Source organism: Vulpes lagopus, chromosome 11 (genome assembly GCF_018345385.1).
Source record: "Vulpes lagopus strain Blue_001 chromosome 11, ASM1834538v1, whole genome shotgun sequence".
NCBI classification, from domain to species: Eukaryota; Metazoa; Chordata; class Mammalia; order Carnivora; family Canidae; genus Vulpes; species Vulpes lagopus.
This window is the reverse complement of record NC_054834.1, coordinates 3,492,823-3,517,961: the sequence shown is the minus strand read 5'-3', so window position 1 is coordinate 3,517,961 and position 25,139 is coordinate 3,492,823. Positions and strand designations below refer to the sequence as shown.

At 36.2% G+C, this 25,139-nt stretch overlaps 1 pseudogene; it reads right to left on the bottom strand.

Annotated features, from left to right (window-relative positions):
* Positions 1-6,362: 6,362 nt before the first annotated feature.
* Positions 6,363-25,139, bottom strand: part of LOC121501675 — a 129,696-nt pseudogene continuing 110,919 nt past the window's right edge.

Sequence of the window (25,139 nt, the reverse complement as noted above, 5' to 3'; positions counted from 1 at the left end):
ATTCAATGTAAAAAACATAATGGAAATCATGACTCTCAGTGTGTTCCTATAAATTACTTTGAGGACAGAAGCAAGAGAATGGAGAGCTTCAGAGTTCAGATGAAATTGGCTGGTCAAAAGTTAGATTTTCTTTAAAGACCCATTTTTGCCTAAAAAAAAAAACACACACACACAAATTTACATTCTCTCTTATAACTATTTATCACTAAAGTATTTTAATGACTTTACATTAATGGATGTTCCAGGAACTGTACCACATTAATCATATGGCTGTGGATACCTCCAGGAGATGGAGATAAGCCCATCCATCCTTGGAGATAAGCATTGCTGTAGGTCTGAGAGTTTGGGTGGAATTTAGATATATAAGCTATGCCATGCATAAACCGAGCAATCTCCCTTCCATTTAAGGTCCCAATCACTAAGAAATGGCAAAGTACTTAAACTTTCCGTGACTCTTATTATCACATTCCGTGTTACTAATAAATTGCTTCTATAACATTACAGCATATTGATGTACTCCTGAAGTGTGTGGCTGCTCGAGAATCAAAAATTCTAAATGATAATTGGTCTAACACAACGCATTTAATGTGAATTTTTATAAAGCCGCATATTTACATCTATTATCAATCCATCATTGTATAAAATACTCCGTAGAAGTGGAATTCACATAGATTAATTGAAGTTTTATGATCTCTGATATTGAGATACGAAATACCTCTAACCCACAGTAAAATATTTAAAAAAGTAAATCAGAGGATGAGAAAGCGTCACTGGGATTTGTATGACCCTCCTATATCGGCTGAGGGCATTTTCTCAATCATAGGAACAGCATCTCTAAAGTAAAACTCTTATAAGAAAATATAATGTGGGCCGGACTGGGGGGAGGAACATACAGAAGTCATTTCTGACCCCCCCCACCCCCCGCTGTTGAGGGCCAAAATGAGTGAACTCGTCCACTGAAAACTTTGCACCTTGCTCAGAAAACTTTGAACACCTACACCTTGCTGAGCTCTGAGGCTGTTCCACACCCCACGGCTGTTCCGGATCTTCCTCAGAAGGTTCATTGAGCCTTTCTCCTCTTGTAGACTTGAAGCACCAAGCACTTGGGAAACCACTGTGCTGTGTGACATCCTTCCCTTCTCCCACTATGTGATTCTTAGTGCCAAGTGCCTGTTTTCCTCTGCTACCCGTGCCCCCCCCCCAGCTCATGTTCCACTGCTTTTTGTTCTTTTCTCTTAATTCACATGCTTCATCAGCAAGCACTGATGGTTTTCACCCCACATTGTCTGCCACTGTTGCCAGACAGTCCCTGAATTCCTGACTCCAGCTCTGAGTTTCCTCATGTTCATAAACGTTCTTCTTGGTTACCAGCAGAACAAAACCTAAGTGTCCCAGGCTCCCTCCTCAAGTTGGTAGTCTTTAAACATTTGTTCGACATACCCAGAAGAGCAAGACATCCCCCCAACTCTGGTGTTACCATTCCAGCTCTGGCCTCAAATTTGCACACACTTAGAAGACAAAGCTCTGGCTGTGCGACTCAGTGTATTTTCTTGTAGCATCGGAATAGAGTTGGAGTCCATGTGCTTATCCACCCTGCTTACGGAAATTCATTGAATTTTCTTCAAAATCTCTTTGCTGAGGGCCATTAAAATTTTAACATTAAATACCACATATCTAAGATTTTGTTCAACCACTGATCTCAAGTTTAGGGAAATAGTGTGTGTTTTTACAAAACACTTCCCATTCCGTTGAGTCGTTCTGGAGAAACATTGTACTGATCCTTCCTCCATTCCTTCCTTCCTTCCTCCATTCCTTCCTTCCTTCCTTCCTTCCTTCCTTCCTTCCTTCTTTTTTCCTCCTTCCCTCCACTTCTTTCTTTCTTTCTTTCTTTCTTTCTTTCTTTCTTTCTTCTTTCTTTCTTCTTTCTTTCTTTCTTTCTTTCTTTCTTTCTTTCTTTCTTTCTTTTTTCTTTCTTCTTTCTTTCTTTCTTTCTTTCTTTCTTTTTTCTTTCTTTCTTTCTTTCTTTCTTTCTTTCTTTCTTTCTTTCTTTTCTTTCTTCTTTCTTTCTTTTTCTTTCTTTCTTTCTTTCTTTCTTTCTTTCTTTCTTCCTTTCTTTCTTTCTTTCTTTTTTTCTTTCTTCTTTCTTTCTCTTTCTTTCTTTCTTTCTTTCTTTCTTTCTTTCTTTCTTTCTTCCTTCCTTCCTTCCTTTCTTTCTTTCTTTCTTTCTTTCTTCTTTCTTTCTTTCTCTTTCTTTCTTTCTTTCTTTCTTTTTCTTTCTTTCTTTCTTTCTTCTTTCTTTCTTTCTTTCTTTCTTTCTTTCTTTCTTTCTTTCTTTCTTTCTTTCTTTCTTTCTCTTTCTTTCTTCTTTTCCTTAAACCCCAGTGCTGTGAAGCAGCTCTAGTGTGATGGTAGGAAAGTGAAAGCAAGGAGCTCTTTAGTTTGGCGGTAATAAGGGGATCAGTACTTGTGTACTTACAAGGGGCTCACACTCTGGGCAACATTTCCAATATAATTTGCTTAATGCTTCTAATAATGCCATGTCTTTTACTTTTCCCATTTTATAGAGAAGGGAAAATTAGGTGTAAAATGCTAAATGAAACCTGTCTAGAATCACAAAGATAGTAAAACAAGGACCAGATTCAAATCCTCACTGTGGCTTGGGGGTGCATAGTTAAAACCAGTTACCATGATTTAATTCTTAGAAAAAAATATTTATTTTACACTCTATAGTTGGATGCTCTTCCCCAAAGAAATACAATATCCCATGCTTATCGCTGAAACATCATTCTTTGATTCTTTTATATCCCTATATAGTTCTTGAGTCTTGGTTCAGCAATTGTTTTTAGCAGTAAGTCATAGAATTCAGGTTTTGTGCTACCTGCCACTTTATCTCCTTCTGTCAAACATAGCTGTTGTTTACCTTAGTGATTTATCAAAATTTCTCATCAATTCATTTTTTAAAGCTATCAACCTCCTTCAAAGCCACTCTCTTTAAAACTGGGGGAGATCCACTTTGTCAAAATAGTTACAGAAGCTAAAGACAGAAAGGGCCGCTACATCTTTCTTTATGTTCTAGGGTCCTTTTCAAAGTGCCAATTTCATTTGTACCTATAAACTTTAAAAGATACTTAGTTCACCCAAACTTTCTGGCTGACACAAAATGGAATTCTCAGTACCTGAATTGCAATCATGGAAGATAACAGGCTCACACTGTGTGCCTTGTACCGTGATTGATTTTCAGATGCTCTTCAGCAAAGCACTTGCAGCTTAATTGAAAAAAAAAAAAAAATCATTCCTCTAGGCTGTGTAAGGTGCAAACTTCGAGCAAAGTAGATTTTTTCATGATTAGAAAGAATCCAAATGCATTAGAGAATAGATATGAACAGAGACAATGACTACACAGCAACTGCCTAGCCCCACTAGTGTAGCTGGGATCCTATTTTTCTATAGCACAATGGTTTCCAGAGTTAGGGATTTACAAACACTAAAATGTCAATAAAATACTTGAGGACTGATATGAAGTTGTTAATGTTTCCTAGCGGAACACTTAAATACATACACACGCGCATTCTCACACGGTCCACCGATCATCATACCACACACCCATAGGTATTACCACTTATAATCTAAACTTATAGAAATTTCATTAAAATGTTCCAAGTTTTCTAACTTTCCCATGAATACAAGACGATGTATCTATAGAACAGAAGTGGCCAATGGAATACTTATTTTATAGACCATAAAGATTCAGTTGGGATTCTTAAATCTGCTAAGAAAAGCAATTCAATACCTGGATATTATATTTTGAACATATCAGACCTCCAGCTACTTGGGTATCTATTCACCCAACAAATATTTGTTAAATCTATTTTTTTAAAGATTTTATTTATTTATTCATGAGAGACACAGAGGGAGAGAGAGAGAGAGGCAGAAGGAGAAGCAGGCTCCATGCAGGGAGCCCGATAAGGAATTCGATCCCGGGACTCCAGAATCATGCCCTGGGCCAAAGGCAGGCGCCAAACCGCTGAGCCACCCAGGCTGTCCCATTTGTTAAATTTCTATTATGTGTCAATTTTCTATATTTAAACCATGAAATGACAGCTTTATAAATGAGCAAGAAGCAAGGGATTATAGATTTATGTGTATATGAGGATGACATATATTCAATGTGTGCATAGTGTATCATGAAACAAAATAAACAATCCAATACAGTATCTGCCTCTTTATCTTGGGGGATATGTTCTAAAGCCTCAGTGGATGCCCAAACCACTGATGGTAACAAAACCTTTATATATACTGTTTTCTCCCTCTATAGGTACATGCCTATAATCAAGTTCAATTTAAATCAGGCATGATAAGAGATTAGCAATGGTGACTAATAATAGGATAATTAAAGCAACACACTATAATAAAAGTTACGCAAATGTGATCTCTCCCTCTTTCTCAAAATATTTTATTGGCCTGTACTCACCCTCCTTCTTCTTGTGATGATGTGAGATGATGACATGCCTGTGTGATGAGACACAGTGAGGTGGATGGTATAGACACTATGATGTGGTGTTAGGCTGCTATTGACCTTCCAACAGGGCATCAGGAGGACCATGTATTTCTAGACCTACAGTGAAGGGGAGTCTACTGTGTAAAAGAAAAACACAGCAATTAAATGAATTTGATAGAGCTCACATTTTTTTTCTTTTTTTTGTCTAAATTCATTTCTATTAATAGAAAATAAACACTTACTCCTGTTTCAGCTGTTTTACTTGAAATTACTAATAAAAAAAGAATTTAAAATGATCACTTAATCATCCTGTTTTGACTAAGACAATGAAACTGGTTTAAAAGAAAAAAAAAAAAAAAAGAAAAGTATTCAGCACCACTTGCTCATTGGCTTTTCAGAATTTGTTCCTAAAGTTTCTGGAGATTTTCTGTCTGTAAAGTACAGGAGTCACAGAGTTACATGAGGAAGACTTGCTGGGACAACCAAGGAGGAGTTAAATAATCGTCATAAAAAGAATCCCTGTACATTCGGCTCAGTAACGTGGACTCGACGATGACCCTCTCCCCTGTGACTCAGGAGGGACATGCTTCCATGCACTGAGGTATGAAGAATCAGACTGTTATTTGCTGTTAGAATTATCCAATAGCAGTGGCTCTCTGGCATAGATGCTACTGGTCCTTAATATCCAGTGATTTTAGGAAAGTCTGCAAATAGTTTTGATCTAATTCAATTTATTCAGAAATTAAACACACGTAATATGGTTCACTACTCTACCAGAGTATCTGCTGGTTTTGTGTCTCTCTATATATATATATGTGTGTGTGTGAGTAAATCATAGTCTTAAAGCATACTTAGAATGCTGCATTATTCAGACCAAAACCCATTTTAACAAAATGTCTATAATTAAAAGCAGCTGATGAAACAAAACCCAAAATCATGACAAGAGAGACTCATCTCACTTGAAAATCTGTTGCTTAGAGATAAAAAAAAAAAAAAGTGCCCTTAAAGCCATCCAAGGACAGGTAAGGAGACACTCTCTCCTCATTCTTTACCATAGGATTCCAATCAAGGATGGGCCAGAAATTTGCATCTCTAAATATTTCAGAAAAGTCCATAGAAGTGTTAAAAAGACATTTAATAATGTTTCTCTTTATCTGTGAGTAGTAGTGCTCATGAGAATTTCCAAATAATGCAAAGACTTATTCACTCAGATGTGAAAAGAATGGGAGGTGGACTGTTGGTCATCCTTTTTATTTTCTTACTCTTTTTTTTAAATTTTTTTAAAAAAATATTTATTTTAAAGATATATTTATATATATAAATTAATTATATATTAAAAATATACTTAATTTAACAGCATCTCAGCCTGCTTAACTATATATATATATATAATTGCAGTTTCATTTGCCAACATCTAGTATAACAACTAGTGCTCATCCCATCAAGTACCCCCCTCAGTGCCCATCACCCTGTTACCCCATGCCTCCGCCCACCTCCCCTTCCACTAGGTCATTCTTAGTCATAGCTGCTTCTATTTTGTTTAAATACTTGTTTATTTATTTATTAATGAGAGACACACAGAGAGAGGCAGAGACACAGGCAGAGGGAGAAGCAGGCTCCATGTGGGGAGCTGGATGTGGGACTTAATCCCAAGATCAAGACCTAAACCAAAGGCAGACGCTCAAGGTGCCCCTTTAGCTGTAGCTTCTCTGGGATTTTTCTATATGCTGATCACCAGTGTGAGTCAGGTGGGCTTTTGTGAGAGAAGGATGTTTGATGACCAGAACCAGACATTTCTTCCTAGTGGAATACACAACAGATAAGGGAGTAGGGGAGGTAATTTAGGGGACCTTCTCTTTCCACCTCAGAAGTAGTTTGTGAAGCCCATATACACATTTAAGGTGTCCATGGGGTCCTCTAGCTGTGAATAGTGGCTTCTATGGACATCCAGAATCCACACTGTTGACTGTGTGGTAGCATTTTCCTATACAGCTCCAAAAACTCTGGGTAGGGATTTGTAGGATCCAGTGGCACATAGACAAAATAAATGAGTAAAGTCACAGAAGCAAAAGCTACCCCAGAATCTTCTGAACTTCCTCTGGTTGATGTTCCATAAGAGATGGTCGATAACTAAGTTCCCTCCTTGTTGGGTATCCCTTCCCACATGTTCCACAGCTCACTCTCAGAGGGTCAGGTGTGCAGCCCAAAGGCTGCGGTGAGACCTCAGGAGAATACAAAGAAGTTCATCAATCATGTGAGGATGGGTGACTGCTTGCTTTCATCTTTGAGAATCTTTTGGAGAAGAGGACAGTGAGTCTCAGGAAATATACCTCCATCTGACAGACAGAGACTCTTCATAGTAAACAGACCCGATCAATGCTGCTTGAACCTATAGAGCAGCTCCTGAGCAATAATATCTCCATAATCATGAGACAAAAAAAAAATTGATTCTGTGATTCTGGAGCCCCAGATGCCACAGACATGCCCCCACACTGCCAGCCTGCTTAGCTATGGAATTAGTCATATGGTCTCAGTTTGTCACTGAAGCCAAAGCTCAAGAAAGGAAGGGCAATCACTTGATAAAATCTCAAGGTCAGACTTTCCCAAATCGTGTGCCAATCATAGCTGGATGTTGGAAAGCCATGTGAAAGTACTGCTATCTCAGGACTTCCAACCACACCCACAGAGTCTTGATAGAAGATGTGCAGTCCCTTACAGATGAGAAATTTGCCTAACAACTTCAACGAGTGATAAGTGAACAGCAAGAGAAAGCGGAGGAAGGAGGCAGGGGGAAGATATGAAGGTGGGCCACAAGCAAGGGCGCAACCACTTGCCCCACTTGAACCCACTACCTCCTTACCCTGATTCAGTTAACACCTGGACTACAAGACTCCATGTTTGGAGGACACTCATATTTCATATTTAATTAGAACTCATGGCTAGTAGGAGACCTGGGAGAAAATAGCAAGACAGAGAAGTGAGGAGATAGGATATTATATAGCTTAGCAATGTATAGCTTAGGCAGGAAATGCAGGGTCCTGGAATTAGGGAATCCTAGTACCAAAGAATCCACTAGTGTTTATTAAGAATCAAGGAGCAACAGCATCTCAAATAAGTCATCCAGATCACAGGAAGGTACACAGAGTACTGTTCTCAGGCAATGCACCAGAATATTAGATGATTTAAGCAAAATGGTGTGATGCCAAGCTTGAGGGAGGGAGACACTTGCCTTTAATATACATGCATATGTCTTGTGGAAACAGCACTGGATTGGGTAACACCAGATATGAATTCTGGTCCCAGATGTCTTGTGTGTAAATCAACCCACCTCAATTTCCCTCTCTGTAAAAGGTAACTTTTATCTACCTCTCAGGGACAACATATTAATAAAATGTCCAATAAAAAAGAATGGGAAAATACACACATGGATATCAATTTGTATTGTGCTCAGAGCAGTGTGGCAAATAAATTTCAAAGTGTGTGAATACCAATATTACGCACGGGGGTTGTTCTGGGAGCAACGTATCGTGACAGGGATCCAGGAGCTAAACAACTATCATATGGTTTGAAATCCATCCCCTGCATTATAGAAACAATATATAATTCTGGAAATGACCAGCAGAGGTCAATGGTACCATTTTCATATGCAAGTGCCATACACAGTTCTTTCCAAAGACTCCCTATATGTTCTACATTTTGATTGGTTGAAATAGCTGTAGTCTCTGGGTGCCTCTGTTTCTTTTAATGATGTGATGAAACCTGATTATCTGCTATTCAGACTTATTTTTCACAGTTTCCTTTGAACTCATCTACTTGAGATCTAACAAAGGGAAAACTAGCATTGTTGCTAGGGGCAACATAAGAAATGAATTCTATCCTGTGTGAAACAGGCTCTTCCCTTGGAAAGTCTGTCAATAATGATTTCCTGCACAGACATCTCCAACAGGTAGAGAGTAACCCATCAATAGCTTCATCGCCCTGTGTTCTCAACCCCAGAGTGTCTTCTTCTGTGCACCTTCAATCCACAAAATAGGTAATGATTGGCAAGAATTCCCCATATCTCTGCTGTCCCAACCCCTTGTTGATAATTAGGTAATAAGTAGCAAACTTAGTTTGCATCAGGCATCTGTCAAGCACTTTACAAACATTAACTCACTCAATCCACATGAGAGTGGCATGCAATAGGGATGATTATTATGTCCGTATTATAGAAGACAAAAGAAACAATGAGAGCATGTAATTTGCCTGAATCTGTACTAGTAGAGCTGGGATCTAAACCCAGATATTTTATACGTAATGGGTTCAACCACTCTGCTAGGCTGATGCCCAATACTTGAGGTGACGATTTGTGTAGAATGAGTAATAAATTCACACAATTATATTTTATTTTATTTTTTTTTACACAATTATATTTTAAAGTCCTTTACAAAATTCTCTGATAACTTGTTTTTATTTTAAATCTTTGCTTAAACTCTTTGGTTTAATCGTATTCTTTTTGATACGACCACATGATGTCAAATTCGGTTGGGACTGAGTTTACCGCACAAGGTCAAAGGAAGAGCATGGGGCCTCATAGCTCTTACCTGGACACAATGCACTGCGATTTGTAGGGCAGCTTTTTGATTACTAAATTACACACCCTAGTGCTATATCTCTAAATTGGTGAAGGCCGTTATAGTGTCTTTTTGTGGCCAGAAACAAATGTTAGAGGAGTCGCCCTGGTGTTCCAGCTTGGAGGAAACCTGCACCCACAGTCTTTTAATTGCAATTGAGTTGATGTGCAATGATGCTGCTGAGGGCCAACATGTGTGTCTTTCCTAAGATTTCCCACCGCCATGTCCTTCGGCTTCCCTGAGACTGGGGCTCATCTGCTGATATTAGATGCACCAAGTAAGCTTGCCATTTGTTTACTTCAAGCCAACTGTGATCAAAAGCTCCTAACATAAGCTAAAAAGATAGCTTAGTGGAATCAACATCTGGTAGATAATACTTAAATTCCCTGCAATCCTGCTTTTACATCCTAGTAGGGTAAAATCAATCTTCCTTTTACTGGGAAAAATGCAATAAACTATAACTTTCTCAGTGTGAGTTTGTTGGTTTTAAACTTTTAAAACTAAATCATATTTGTTTTACACAGTGACAACTGACAACTTTTGAAGTGATTTGTGACTTCTTTGGGCAAACTGGGTATATAATAAAAATCTGTCAATAACTCTTTATGACTACTGGATCCAACACAAGTTTCAGGCTGAGAAACAGTATCTTAATGAAGTCTTAAAGTATGTTTATTTGTATTATGAAATGATGAAAATATCACAACAGAAAACTCAAAAGTAAAGCAGGATTTATTCCCTTAGATGATTATAGGAAGGTGGGTTTTAAATTTGAAAATGACATTGATAAAAAAAATAATTAAATAAAATTATAGTTTACTTATATTTGTCTGTAATTAAGTGACTTTGAAGGATTTGTTATTTTCAACTGTGTGGACCTTTCCCGTTCTGAAATGAATTTTGGCAAATAACAGTTATTGCCACAGTGAGTCACTATTTCTGATGACATTATTTTAATTCCAGTGTCTTGGAAAATATTTTAGACTACTGATTTGAAAACTATCATATGAGTTCATTATATTCCTATTGATATAACTTTATCCAGACTGGATAAAGACGTGAATAAGCAGAAAAATAGTATATTAGAAAGAAAATACAGGCTTAATTAAGTGTATTATTTTAATTTTCTATAAAAGTAATCTTATATTCATGTATAATTATAGGAATACATAATTTGGATTTCAAATTCCAAAGACCACACCAAATCAAACATCTGTAAGATGTAAGTATTGAGGTTGATATAGCATAACAAGTAATTGGTAGATAAAATTATTTGAATCAAACTTTATTCTTATTTTGTAAACTTTAAGTTATAAAATAATTTTAGTTGAACTCAGACACCAATCTGGTATAATTATTTTTCTTAGAGAGTTTTCTTAGAGAATTCACGAGACTCCCTATAAAAGAAAGAGAAAAATAGTTCTTTATTTTCTCACAGATCTTCTTTTAGACTCTACATTGAAAATCACTTACCTGTATACTTACCATGTACAAAACAACTTGTTAGGAAAATGGACAGGATGCTCAAACCAAATGAACACATAATTTTAGAAAATGTTTTGTGCATTTAATCATCCTTCTTGGAGAAATAAGACCTCAGTGCAGCTTCTGAATGGTAACTAACTGATTAACCCAAGTACTTCTCTATGAAAATTCCAACAGTATTCAGTACTTTGGGATTTTTTATCCCAAACAAATGGATATTTTGAGAATAATTGGGCCTATGCAATGCATGGAACTATATACACTTTACGTAAGTGTATTAAACACAAACACAGCAGAAACTTATCATGGGGCACAACCACGAATTACAACATCATGTAGTATATATTTGAATCCTGTAATTAACTTCTAATACAGCCACACGTTGGCAAAACATGACCCTATGCCAAAAACAACCAACAACAGAATCAACAAAAAAACACTGTTTTTCACTTTTATCTTTGGTCAAGTGTATTGTCCAAAACCTACTTCCCATACTTCAATGGAAAGGCTATGGTTCTTCTCATAAGACCCTTATTACTAAATGGAAATTTCTTCTCATTTGGATTACAATTGCTTGCCCCATGTTGGATTCAAGAGAATCCTTTTCAATCGTATTTCTGTCTGAGTCTTTCTTTTTAACTGAAAAGTACTCGCTCCTTACTGCTCAGAAACAGCATCACCAGGTATTTCAAATTCCATGAAATACCTGATCTGAGATCTCTATTTATCTTTTCCCAATTGTAGAACAGGAAGCAAAAGATGTTGGATCCCATGATACTTCTTGGATAAATCAAATATACCTGCTCCCCCCCACCCTTCCACAGCTGATCCTGATGAGAAAGATAAGGTCTGATCTGGTTGCCCAAGTAATGCCCTGTTGCTCACAACACTGCCTTTGTTGATTTATCTCTTTGTTGTAACCCTTTTCTCTCAGTGCTTCGTGTGTCCCACCTGAAACAAAACAATGGTTGAAGTCTATGATTTTGTCTTCAGGAGAGTGGAAAGCCTCTACTTTCTAGCACTTTCCCAAAACTTCCACTTGGCAGCACAGGTATTGTAGCAGTTCCTCTCTGTCTAACTCAAAAAGGATGAAGACAAACTTGTAATCCACAGAGCTGCCTCTAAAGGAAGCGAACAGGTATGGGAAACACATCTGCCCCAAGACACTCCATCCATTACCAGAGTAAAAATCAAAGAAATATAAGGTTGGCAGTTACAGTGGCTTGAGAGGTCACAACTAGCAAATGAAATCAGATGGGAAGGAGGATTCATATAATTCTGCTGAAAATGAAAAGAAAGTGGTGAGGTTTAGAATCAGACAGTCAAGGCCAGCAAAAATGTGGGTGGGATGGTGGCATGTTTGGGAATTAATTTAACGACAGTAATGGACCTTTTATTGTTTTCTACTTCAGAACGATATAGTAATATATGAAATCTTAAATTACTCAAGACATTCTAAATCATTCTGGTTACTTCCTTGTTGGGTGTAGCAGGAAAGGGGCCTCACCGGGAGCTCTAAAGGAAAGATGACACATGTCTCTGGCCGTGCCAAATACCGATGACCTTTCATTGAGCTCTTATTACATGCTATGCACCACATCATGTGATTATTTTTTTATCTACTTTGATGTCATCTGCCTGACAATCTGTGGAGTGGTTCTAGACTCCATTTTACAGATGACAAATTTGAGGCTGAAAAGACAGATAATTTTTCTCTGCTAGCAGAGAGTAAAGTCAGATTAAAGATTCTATGACTCTTTAATGAAATCTAACATAATGATTGAGCTGAAATTTCATTTCTGGAGAGTCCTTTCATTACATGAGGTATTGCAAGAGTCACAGAGAGAATTAACTTCAAATAATAATAACGATGGATGTAAATTCATTTATTCATGATATTTTATGCTGGATGCTGCTGCTGCAGTGAACAAGAGACAAGGCCCCTGACCTTAAGGAATAAACATAGAGTGAGTAACTAAGGAGAAACAGAAAAAATAAGCATATTTACATGGTATGTCAGATAAATAGATGAGAGTAGGAAATTTATTGAGAATGCCTTTTTATAAAGGGGTTGATTAGGGATAGTCTCCTTGATAAGGACACAACTGTGATGAAGCAGGAAAGAACCATTTATTTTTTTGTTTGTTTGTTTTGTTTTATTTATTTTTATTATTATTTTTTAGGAAAGAACCATTTGGATATTGCTATAGAAAGACTTCCAGGAAGAGAAAATAGCAAATTTCAATGGCTTTGTGAAAGCAAAATGTACTTGGGAAACAGTACCGAAGTTGGTGTAGTGGAAGCAGAATGGAACTGGAACAGATTTGCACAGTTGACCCTTGAGCAATATAGGGGTTAAGGGCCTGACCCTCTTCATGGTCAAAAATCTCCATATGACTTATGAGTCTTCCAAATTTAAATACTAATAGCCTCTATTGTTGACCAGAACCTTTACTGATAACACAAATAGTTGATTAACACACGTTTTATATATAATGTGTATTATATAATGCATACTTACAATGAAATAAGCCAGAGCAAAGAAAATGTAATTAAGAAAATCAGAAGGAAGAGAACCTATGTTTATAGTTCTTTACTATATTTATTGACAAAATAGTTCTTTACTATATTTATTTTACTATATTTATTGACAAAAATCGTAAATTAAGGGGCCCACATAGTTCAAACCCATGTTGTATGAGCATCAACCATAGAAATAAATGCAACCACCAGGCTTAATAGAACATGAAGGGTCATCTGAAGGTTTTGAGCAGAAGAATGTCATTGTTTCTGCAGCAAAGAGAAGTTTTTTAAGGGGCCAGGTGTTAGTCGGTTTTGACTGCTTGAACAAAACACTGCATACCATATGACTTAAATACTGAAAATTTATTTCTTACAGTTCTGAAGCCTGGGAAGTTGAGATCAGATGTCAGCATGGTCATGTTCTGGTGAAAGTGCTCTTCCTGGTTTGCATACAGACTTGCACCTGCTGTGTCCCCACATGGCAGAGGGAACAAGCGTGGGCACCTCCTCTTCCTAAAGGAACACTAATCTCATCACTACCTCCCAAAGGCCGCACCTCACAATACCATCAAACTGAGAATTAAAGCCTCCACATATGAGTTGGGAGGGGGGGCTCAAGCATTCAGTCCATTGCACAGGGAGATCAAAAAGGAGGTGTTACCATCTGCACTACAGTCCAGGTTACAGATGCTGTGTGTTGTCAAATGCTTATTCTGCATCTGCTATGATCATATAATTTGTATCCTTTATTTTGTTAATGTGTTGCATCAGGTTTATTCCTTTGTGTTGAACCATCCTTGCATCTAAGAGATAAATTCCGCTTGACCATAGAGTAAGATTCTTTTAATATACTGTTGAATTTACTTTTCTAGTAGTTTCAGGAGAATTTTGCATCTATATTCACCAGAAAACTGAACTAGACTGTGATTTTCTTTTCCTATACTGTCCTTACTTTGCTTTTTTATCAGGTAACATTGGCCTCATAAAATGAGTTGGACGTGTTGCTTCCTCCTTAATTTTCGGAAAGACTTTGAGATTTGTGTTCATTTTTCCTTATTTTTTTCTTTTTTTGAGATTTTATTTTTATTTATTCATGAGAGACACAGAGAGAGACAGAGACACAGGCAGAGGGAGAAGCAGGGAACATGATGTGGGACTCGATCCCAGGACCCCGGAATCTCACCCTCAGCCAAAGGCAGATGCTCAATTGCTGAGCCACCCAGGTGCCCCAGTAAGTAAAATCTTTAAAAAAAATAAAGAAAAGGGGTCTGTCTTTCAAGAATAAATAAATAACATCTTATTTATTTGAGAGAGAGAGAGAGAGAGCAAAAGAGAGAGAGAGTGGAAAGCAGGGGAAGAGGGGTAAGGGGAGAGGAAGGAGCAGGGGCTCGATCCCAGGACCCTGGGATCAGGACCTGAGCTGAAGGCAGATGCTTAACTGACTGGGCCACCAGGCACCCCTAATTTTTCTTTAAATTATTGCCAGATTTCACCATAGAAGTTATTAGGTCCTGGGCTTTTCTTTGTTGGGAAGGTTTCATAGCTGATTTGATCTCTTTAGTCATCATTGATCTATTCAGATTTTCTATTTTTGTTTCATAATTTAGCCTTGGTAGCTTGTATGTTCTAGCAATTTACCCTTTTCTTCTAGGTTATCCAACCTGTTGTTGTATCACCATTAATAGTCATCTCTTATTCCTTCATGTATCTGTGGTATCAATTGTAATGTCTCTTCTTTCATTTATGATTTATTTGATTCTTCTCTCTTTTTTTTTTCTTGGCCAATTTTGTTTATCTTTGTAAAAACCAACTCAGTTTCATTGATATTTTCTACTGTTTTCTTATTCTCTATTTTACTTCTTTCTACTCTGATCTTTATCATTTCTTTTCTTCTGCTAACTTTGGATTTAGTTTATTTCTCTTTTTCTAGTTCACTTAGATAAAAATGTTAGATTGTTTATTTCAGATCTTTCTTTTTTTAAATGTAGCTATTTATTAGCCCTAAACTTTCCTCTTAACTCTGCTTCTGCTGCATCCTATAATATTTGGAATGTTGCGTTTCCACATTTGTTTGTCTCAAGATACGTTTTTTAATATATTTTTTGATCCATTTGTTGTTCGGGAGTGTGTTGTTTAATTTCCACATATCTGTGAATTGTCCTCCTGTTATCGATTTCTTTTTTTCATATCTTTATAGTCGTGAAAGATGTTTGATATAATTTCAATTTTCTTGCCTTTTTAATACTTGTGTTGTTTCCTAAAATATGATTTATTTGGGACAATATGATGTGTGCTTGAGAAGAATACGTATTTTGCTGCTGTTGCGTGTTCTATTAGAAAGCAAAATCTGTTAGGACCATTTGGTCTATGGTGTTGTGCAAATCTGCTTTTTTCTTATTGATTTTCTGCCCAGATGATTTATCCGATGTTTATAGTGGAGTCACCTACTAAAGTTTCTTACTATTATTGCCTTGCTGTTCATTTTTCCTTTCAGTTCTGTTAGTATTTGCTTTATATATTTAGCTGTTCTCATGTTGGATGCATAAGCATGTGTAATTATTACATCTTCCTGACTAATTGACTGTTTTATCATTATATAAACTTTCCTTGTCCCTCCGGACTACTTTTAACTTAAAGTTTATTTCCTTTCTGTAAATGCAGCTACTCTTGGTTATCATTTGCTTGGAATGCATTTTCTTCCCTTTTATTTTGAGAGTGTATGTGTCCTTAAAGCTTCTTCCTCTTCCTTTTCCTCTTCTTCATCTACCCCCCTTCCCTCTTCTTCCTCCTTCTGTTCTTCATCATTTAATCCATTTAGCCACCCTATGTCTGTTGACTGGAGAATTTAATTCATTTACATTCAAAGTAATTCTTTTTAGGTCAGAACTTACTATTGAAACATTTTTAATTGTTTTTGACTGTTTCATAATTCCTTTCTTCTTTTTTCTCCCTCGCTGCCTTCCTTTGGATTTGATCACTTTTTTGGCAGTATGTTTTACTTCAATTAAATTCACCATTTTGTGTATCTACTATACAGGCTTTTCCTTTTTTGAGACTTACATAAAACACCTTACCATTACATCATCTTATTTAGGCTAACAACAACTTAACTTTGATACTAGGGCAGAACTATATTTTTATTTTTCCCCCTTCACATTTTACATGATCAATATTTAAAATTTACATTTTTATATTATGTATCTAATAACAAATGATTGCAGTTATAGTGATTTTTAATGTATTTGTTTTTCAACTTTTAAACTAGTGTTGAAAGTGATGTACGTACCACCATATAATATTAGAAAATAAACTAGACTATGTATTTACCATTATTGGTGAATTTTACTTTGTATGTTTTACAGTCTAAATTAGCACCTTTCTTTCCCCTCCCATTCTTTTTTGTTTGTTTGTTTGTTTCCAGTTTTTTTTTTTTCCTTTACTTTTTACTGTCAAAATTTCTATTCACAGACTCAGAAGTTCGGGGATTTTATTTTTTTTCTTTAGCTATGTCAGTTTGCTAATGATCCCATCAAAGGTGTTCTTGATTTCATTTAGAGGTTCTTTTGCTTTTTTCTTAGAATTTCCATCTCTCTGCTTACATTATCATCCAATCTCGCATGTTATCCACATTTTTCATAGTTTTTTCATATTGAATGTTTGGTAATTCCAACATCCCTGCCATAGCTGAGGCTTACTCTGATGCTTACTCTGTGGCTTCAATTTTTTTCTTTTGTCCTTGGTATACATTATAATTTTTTTTTTATTTTGTGGAAAGCTGTACATGATGTACTAGGTGAAAGGAACACCACTAAATAGGCCTTCAGTGAGGTTGTGATGAGGAATATGGAGAGGAAAAGAATTCTATAGTCCTTTGATGAGATCTCAGCCTCTTCGAGAGCCTGTGCCCCTGAGCTGTGAACTTCTCAAATACCTCTCAGTTCTACGTCCCACCTTAGGGAACGGAGAATGGCTTCAGGAGCTTAGGGTGACTGTAGTTGGGTCTTTCCATTCCCCCAAGTAGTTAGGCTCTAATAAAACCCCAATAGATTTTGGTAATAGGTTCTGGTAAGATAATTTATCTTGAGAGTAGTCTTTTTTAGGAAGAAAAGAATGCTCTGGCACATTTCCACATAGTTACTTTTCAACTTCCCCTGCCTAAAGCCCAGGGGGATTTTTCTCAGCTATTCACTGTCAAAACCTGGGAAAGGTCCAGGAAATAAAACTCACAGAAGTGTGGGGGACCCCCCTGGAGTTTTTAACTCCCAGACTTTCTGGCACTGATCTCCCAGCAATTTGTCAATCACAGTTCAGGTTTTCCTGCCCTGGGGGGACTGGTTTCCACTAAGTTTCTGTTCCTGGAATGGGCTTTCTGCTCTAGTAAGTTGTGATTCCCAGTATCAGCCTGTATGTTTCTCTAATTTTTAGGGGAAGCTGTTTGCTCCATGATCTTAACAGACCTTTGATAGCTCTCAAAAGAGCTGTTGATTTTTCGAATGTTGAGCTTTTTACTTGCACTAAATACTTTTCTTTTAGAAATAAAACACAGTCACAATACAAAATCTCACCAAAATGTATTTGAACAAAATGTATTTGATCTTTTTTTTTTTTCATAAAGAAAGCTAATAGCAATCAGGCAGGAAAGAGGTAACAATTAAAAAAAAAGCAAATTTAAGTGTGTTCTATTAAAAAACACTAATATCAAATAGTAGCAATAAAGGTAATAAACCTGTACATCATTTTGTTGGTTTAACAAATGAGAAAAAAAGGAGAACTAGACTTCTATAATGATGGAGTAAGGATGTTATTCAATCTTCTGCTGCATAAAAACAAAGGTGATATTGAAAAAAAATTCTGAACTCTGAAACTTAATCAATAGGACAGAATAAACTAGAAAGCATTTATTCGAGAGGAGCTACTGGATATTGATAAGAACAGCAAGGCCTGTGGCACTTTAACTGGGGTTGCACCCATTTCTACCTTAGGGACAGTGGTGTGATGAGACCCTTATAAAGCCCCCGGTCTGAAGCCCTGTGTATTTTGATAATACTTCCAGCATTTTTCAGGGGAAATTGTATTCCCATGGCATTGCCAATCTTGACATGATTCTGATCCCTGCCCCCAGGATAAAGCCTTTCCTCCAAGGTGTTAATAAACAATAGCAATCGGCTGGAATTCTTAACATTACAGTTGTCTAAGGCTGTGAATTTTTGTGCAGCAAATATAACAGCCCAGCAAAAATTTAAATAGAAAGCTTCAGAAATAAGAAATGGATGATTATGTATGACTGAAATGCTCTAACACATTCTGCTGTTATGGACTAATTGTCTTTCCCCAATTAAATTCATATGTTAAAACTGTAATCATTAGTATGACCATATTTGAAGATAAGTCCTTGGGGAGGTAATTAAGGTAAAATGAGGTCATAAGGGTGGAGCCCTAATCTTACAGGGTTAGTGACCTCCTAGGATAAGGAAGAGTCATGAGAAGACCTCTCTACACACACGGAGAAAAGACCATGTGAAGATACAAAAAGCAGGTGGCTGTTTATGAGTCAGGAGGAGAACTCTCTTGAGAAACTCAGCTTACCCGTAACTTGATCATGAACTTCCAGCATCCAGAACTGTGAGAAAATAAATGTCTGTGGTTTAAGCCACAAGTCTGTGGTCATGTACTATGGCAGCCTGAGCTGACTGATAGGGATGCACATATATAAGCATGGCTATGCATATGCCCGAGATTGACCCTGGTAACTTATCTCTGCTGGTGGTGAGGTCCTACAGAACAGGAAATGATCACTAAGGATGACTTCTGTTAGCTTTTCATCATCCTAAAATTTGAAATTATGCCTTTAACAATCACAAATCACTATGCTAATGTGTGTAATACTTGCTGGGTCAAGGCATTTTAGGAACTCTTCTGACCCATCATTGGCTAATCATCAAACTATGCTGACTGAGAGGCAGACCTTGAGAAGTGTAGGCTTTTAAAAATGGATTCTAAAAATAAAGGTGATCAGAGAACTCAGTGGCTGCATGTAGCCTTGAATACAAAATCTACAAAATGAGTCCTGGAAATCTGTTAGGCAAACAAACAGAACAAGAAGGAAAAAAAAAAAAAAAAACCTGTTAGGAAAAACCCATGAGAGGGGAAGAATGAATTTCAGATTTGTTAGATCATCTAACATTCCCACTTTTCAACAAATAATTATGAGACCCTCACAACAAAACAAAACAAGAAACAACACAAACCAGAAAAACTGTCCTGATGGGCTTATACTGTCTAAAAATATCATCTGTGTGATAACGGCACCGAAAAGGGAGAAAGAAGAGAATGATATGGGAGCCATTTCAATGTACTAGATAATCAAATTATCATTAATCTGTAATAGATTGGTTTAGGTTAAGCTGCATATTGTAATATCCAGAGAAGCCACTAAGAAAGTAATTCAAGATAACATTTTTTTAAAGAAATGTAAGTGGCACACAAGAAAATACCTGTTAAACAAAAAAGCAGGATTTGAGAAACACATAAGACATAAAACACATAGAAAGCAAATTGCAAAACCCAATCATATTAATAATTAAACTAAATAAATGGATTAAATACTCCAATTCACAGTCAATCTGGTGACTGGATTAAAAAACAGAATCTAAAATAATAATAATAGTAAAATAAAAAACAGAATCTAGCTACAGACTATGCAAAAGACAAATTCCATTCAAAGACAAATAGTTCAAAAGTAAAAGAATTGTAAAAGAAATGTCTTACAAACAACAACCAAAAGAGAATCGTAATGGCTATACTAATACACAAAATAGGTATTAAGGCAAAAATATGATGCCAATAGTAATACTAGAGACAAAAAGATATATTTTACAGTGATAAAAGATTCCATTCAGCAGGAAGCAATTACAGATATTTCCCTAGCAGCAGAACCTGATACTGAAATACATGATACTGAAGACAGAAATAGTTCATAATAGTAGTTGAATATTTCAATATTTTATAGAACTCAATAATTGATCAACTTGTCAAAAAATCAGAAAAAAATAGACAATTGAAGAACACTGTCAACTTGACTAGCTTGTGATAACCAATAACAGCAAAAAATACATTTTTTTAAAAGACTTGTTTATTTACTTGAGGGGGGAGGGACAGAAGGAGAGGAGAGGGAGAGAGAGCAACTCAAGCAGACTCCCTGCTAAGCACACAGCCGGATTCAGGGCTTGATCTCAAGACCTGGAGGTCATGAACTGAGCTGAAATCAAGAGTGAGAGACTCAACTGACTCAGCCACCCAGGCTCCCCAAGCATATTATTTTCAAGAGAAAACAGAACATGTAAAAATCAATATGATGTTCATAAATAAGGAATATAAACCACATGATTATCTCTACAGGCATAAATAAAACATTGGGAGAAACCCAACACTCATTCACGATTAAACACTCTCAAATTTTTCGTAGACATTAACTCTTTAATAATGGGCATCTATACAACACTCGCAATGAGCACTGCACCTAATGGTGAAAGATTTAAGATATCCTGCCTAAAATCAGGAGTAAGTCAAACATGTCTGATTCTATCATTTCTATTAAATGTTGTCCTGGGATTCCTAGCTAGTCCAATCAGGCAACAAAAAGAAATAAAAGGCATCTAGATTAGAAAGGAGGGGGTAAAACTACCTTTTCTCACAGACAACATGATCTTGTATATAAAAAAAAAGTCCAAGGGCATCTACAAAATAATTAGAAGTAAAACATATGTAGAGCAAGTTTTTAGAATATTAAGTCAATACTGAAAAACCAACTGTGTGTCTTTATACAGCAATGTCTAATAAGAAAATGAAATTAGGAACACAATTTTTCACAATCATATCAGAAAGAATAAAACACTCATGAATAAATTTAACAACAGTAGAGTAAGACTTGTATGCTAAGAAATAATAAAATAAGAATTGCCGAAGGAACTTGAAGGTCAGAATAAACAGACATTACATATTCTTGGATTGAAAAACTCAACATTGTTATGATGTCATTTCTCCCCAATTTGATCCATAGATTCAATAGGATTAAAAAATATAGATTGTCTACAGGATCTACAAATATTCTATAAATATTACAACAAACTTTTTTTGCAGATACTTTGAAGCAGATTCTAAAATGTATATAGAAATGCAAAAATCCAGATAAACTATGTTTTTTTCTTTTTTTTTTTTTTTGAATTTCAATAAACTGTCAGAGCAGTTTTAGGTTCACAGTGAAAGTAAGCAGAAGTCAGAGAGTTTCCGAATACCCTGTGCCCCCGCCCCCACAGTTTATCTCTCCCACTATATAGCACCCTGCATTGGAGCCATGCATCTCCTACTATAGATAAACCTACACTGACACGTGATGCCATTATCACCCAAAGTCTTTATTGCACATTAGGGTTCACTCTTGGTGTACATTCTATAGGATTCAGCAAATTTATTATGACATGTGTGCACCGTTATAGTTTCATACAGAGTAGTTTCACTCTCCCCAAAATCCTCTGCCCTCTTCCATCACCTCTGGTTACCTCTGATCTTTCTACTGTTTCTAGAACTTTGCTTTTCTTCCACAATGTCATATATTGAAATTATACAGCATGGTCCCTTTCAGACTGGCTTCTCTCACTTAGTAATATGCATTTGTGTTCCTCCATGTTTTTGTTTATGGCTGGATCACTCATTTCCTTTTAGCGCTGAGTAATATTCCATTGTCTGGATGCACTACAGTTTAGTTATCTGTTCACCTGCTGAAGCTCATCTTGGTTGATTCTGAGCCTTGGCAATCATGATTAATGCTGCTATAGATATCTATGTGCAGTTTGTTGTGTGGACATAAATTTTCTTTCTTTCTTTCTTTCTTTCTTTCTTTCTTTCTTTCTTTCTTTCTTTCTCTCTCTCTCTCTCTCTCTCTCTCTCTCTCTCTTTAGAGTTAGTCATTTGTTTATTTGATAGAGATATAGTGAAAGATAGCATGAGTGGTGGGGAAGGGCAAGGGAGAAGCAGAGTCCCCACTGAGCAGAGAGTCCTATGTGCTGTTCAATCCCAGAACCCTGGGATCAGGACTTGAGCTTAAGGCAGATGTTTCAATGACCCAGACACCCAAGCACCCCAGTGTGGACATAAGTTTTCAACTCCGTTGAGTAAATACCGAGAAGCATGATTGACCCATCATAGGGTAAGAGTATAGTTTTGTAAGAAACTGTCACACTTTCTCCCAGAGTGTCTGTATCATTTTGCATTTCTACCAGCAATGCATGAGAATTCCTATGCTCCACATCCTCACCAGCACTTGATACTGGCTGTATTTTTTAACTTTCACATATTACTAGGTGTGTAGTAATCTCTCCTTGTTGTTTTGCTTGCCATTCCCTAAAGACATATGATGTTGAACATCTTTTCAACCAGTTACAGGTTTTAAAAGAACAAAGTTCGAGGACTTTCAAATACCAGTTATGAATCTTAATATATAGCCATACAAAACTTGCACACAAATATTCTTAGAAAAATTATTTATAATGCTCAAAAATTGGAAACCTCCCAAATATTTACCAACTTGTGAAGGGACATACAAAATCTAGTATGTCAATACCACAGAATATTATACATCCATAAAGAGAACAGAATGCTGATACATACTACCACGTGAATAAATCTCAACAGTATTATGCCATCTTTAAAAGCAAGACATGAGATGACACATATTGTATGATTTCACTTATATGAATACTCAGAAAAGGCAAATCTGTAGAGACAGAAAATAAATAATTGATTGTATGAGGCAGAGCTTGAAAAATCAGGATTAATAGTAAATGAGACTAAGAGATCATGTTATTTGAAAAAGAATGTTCTAATACTGCTTACTCATGATGAATTTACAACTCCATAATTTCTAAATATCATAGAGTTGAAAACTCAAAATGGGTCAATTTAATGGTATATAAAATGGGACTCACTACAGTATTTTTCACAGTAGCCAAGATACAGAAACAACCTAAATGTCAGTTGAATAAATAGATAAAGAAAATGAGATACTGTATAAATATAATATAGACAATATAATATTTTTCAGCCTTTACAAAGAAGGATATTATGACATTCATGACAACATGGGTGAACCTGGAGGACATTGTTAACATGAACTAAACCAGACACAAAAGACAAACACTGCATGATCTCACTTTTCTGTAGAATCAAAAAAGTTGGACTCATAAGCTGAGTCCAGTTGTTATGAGGGTTTGAAGAGTAGGGGAAACAAGATATTGGTCAAAGGATACAAAGTTTAAGTTGTGCAGGATAAATAAAGTTCTGAAGATCTAATGTACAACATGATAATTCTAGTTAATAGTATTGTACTGTATACTTGAAATTTGCTAAGAGTTGTACACACGGTAACTGTGTGAGCTGAATGATACGTTAATTAGCTCGAATGTGGCAATCATCTCACAATTCACATATCAAAACATCAGGTTGAATAGTTCAAGTATATACAATTTTGGAGACACCTAGGTGTTCAGTGGTTTAGCGCCTGACTTCAGCCCAGGACATGATCCTGGAGTCCCAGGATCAAATCCAAGGATCGAGTCCCACATAGGGCTTCCTGCCTCTCTTCTCTGTGTCTCTCATGAATAAATAAAATATATAAAAAATATATACAATTTTTATTTGTCAATTATACCTCAGTAAAGCTGGAAAAAATTCAAAGATATGAGACCAAGTAATCAACAAAAAAGTAAATACTCTCCACATGCACATCAGATATTCACTTTGAGGAATAACAAATTCCATCTCAATAGGAGTCAAACTAAAAGCCCTGAATCTGTGGAATGTAAGGGGAGCAGGAAAGAAATATGTTATGCAGTCTCGTGTTCTCAGTGGCAAAACTGCAGAGCCAAAATATTAAGGAGAGAGCTGTAAGAATCATGTTCAAACATGATTTCAAATACTGTAAATTTTGACAAGTTGAAAAACCAGTTTTAAAATTTTCAGCAGTATTAAACATTTACAACCATCATTATCTCACAGCTCACCAGGAGCACACTGTTGGGAACACAGAGGGAGACTGTCCTGGTTCCAAAAAACACAAATTACCATACCCCATGGTAGGATCCAATAGCTCCCATGAAATTCAAAGGAATTGTAAGTGTATCTTGCCCAATGGTGGTCAATGCTTGATACTCTTAACAGCTCGATAAAACTACAAGCAAGAAGCGAGTAAGGGATTTTCTTTTCAGAATTCATCATTTAAGAGATTCTGTGACTTTGTTATAGACTTGGGATTTTTGCAGAACCTGGATCAAAATATCATATGGAGATGCCTTTCCAACAGAGATGTTTATTCTGAAATAGGGTCATTGCCAGCCATAGCCACCTGTATCCTTAACTTACATTTCAAAAGCATAGAATGAAAAAAAATAAAAAATAAAAAAAATAAATAAATATGCATAGAATGGTTTTCTTTAGTGTACTACATACTCTCCTACCTTAGAAGATAGAGAAACAAAGGTATTATCAGAAACAAATAGTGGCTTCAAGAAGTATGTGAACTGCTATGTCGTTTTACAACACTCCCTACTCGAAGACAAGCCAAAATGGCCTGAAGCATATGGTTGACATATATTCTTTAATTTTCAGATGGATAAATAAAATCATAGGATAAGTCAGTTTGTCCTATTATAGGGGACTCAAAATCTGGTGGTTTCACCAGGAAACACTATCACTTAAAACTAACATTGATTTCTACTCAAGGTAACTAAGTATTAGATAAATTGTATTTTCCATGTTTTGTGTCTGCTAAAGTAAAATTTTCTAGCTTGTGCTAGGCATTTTTGTAGTTTTAGTTACTTTGGACTTATTTAAAGTTGTTCTTTGAGGAAAACCTTTGGTTTTCCATAAGGAAGTATTAAAGACTACCTACACAAGTTTATTTATTTATTTTTAAATATTTTTTTTATTTATTCATGAGACACACACACACACACACAGAGGCAGAG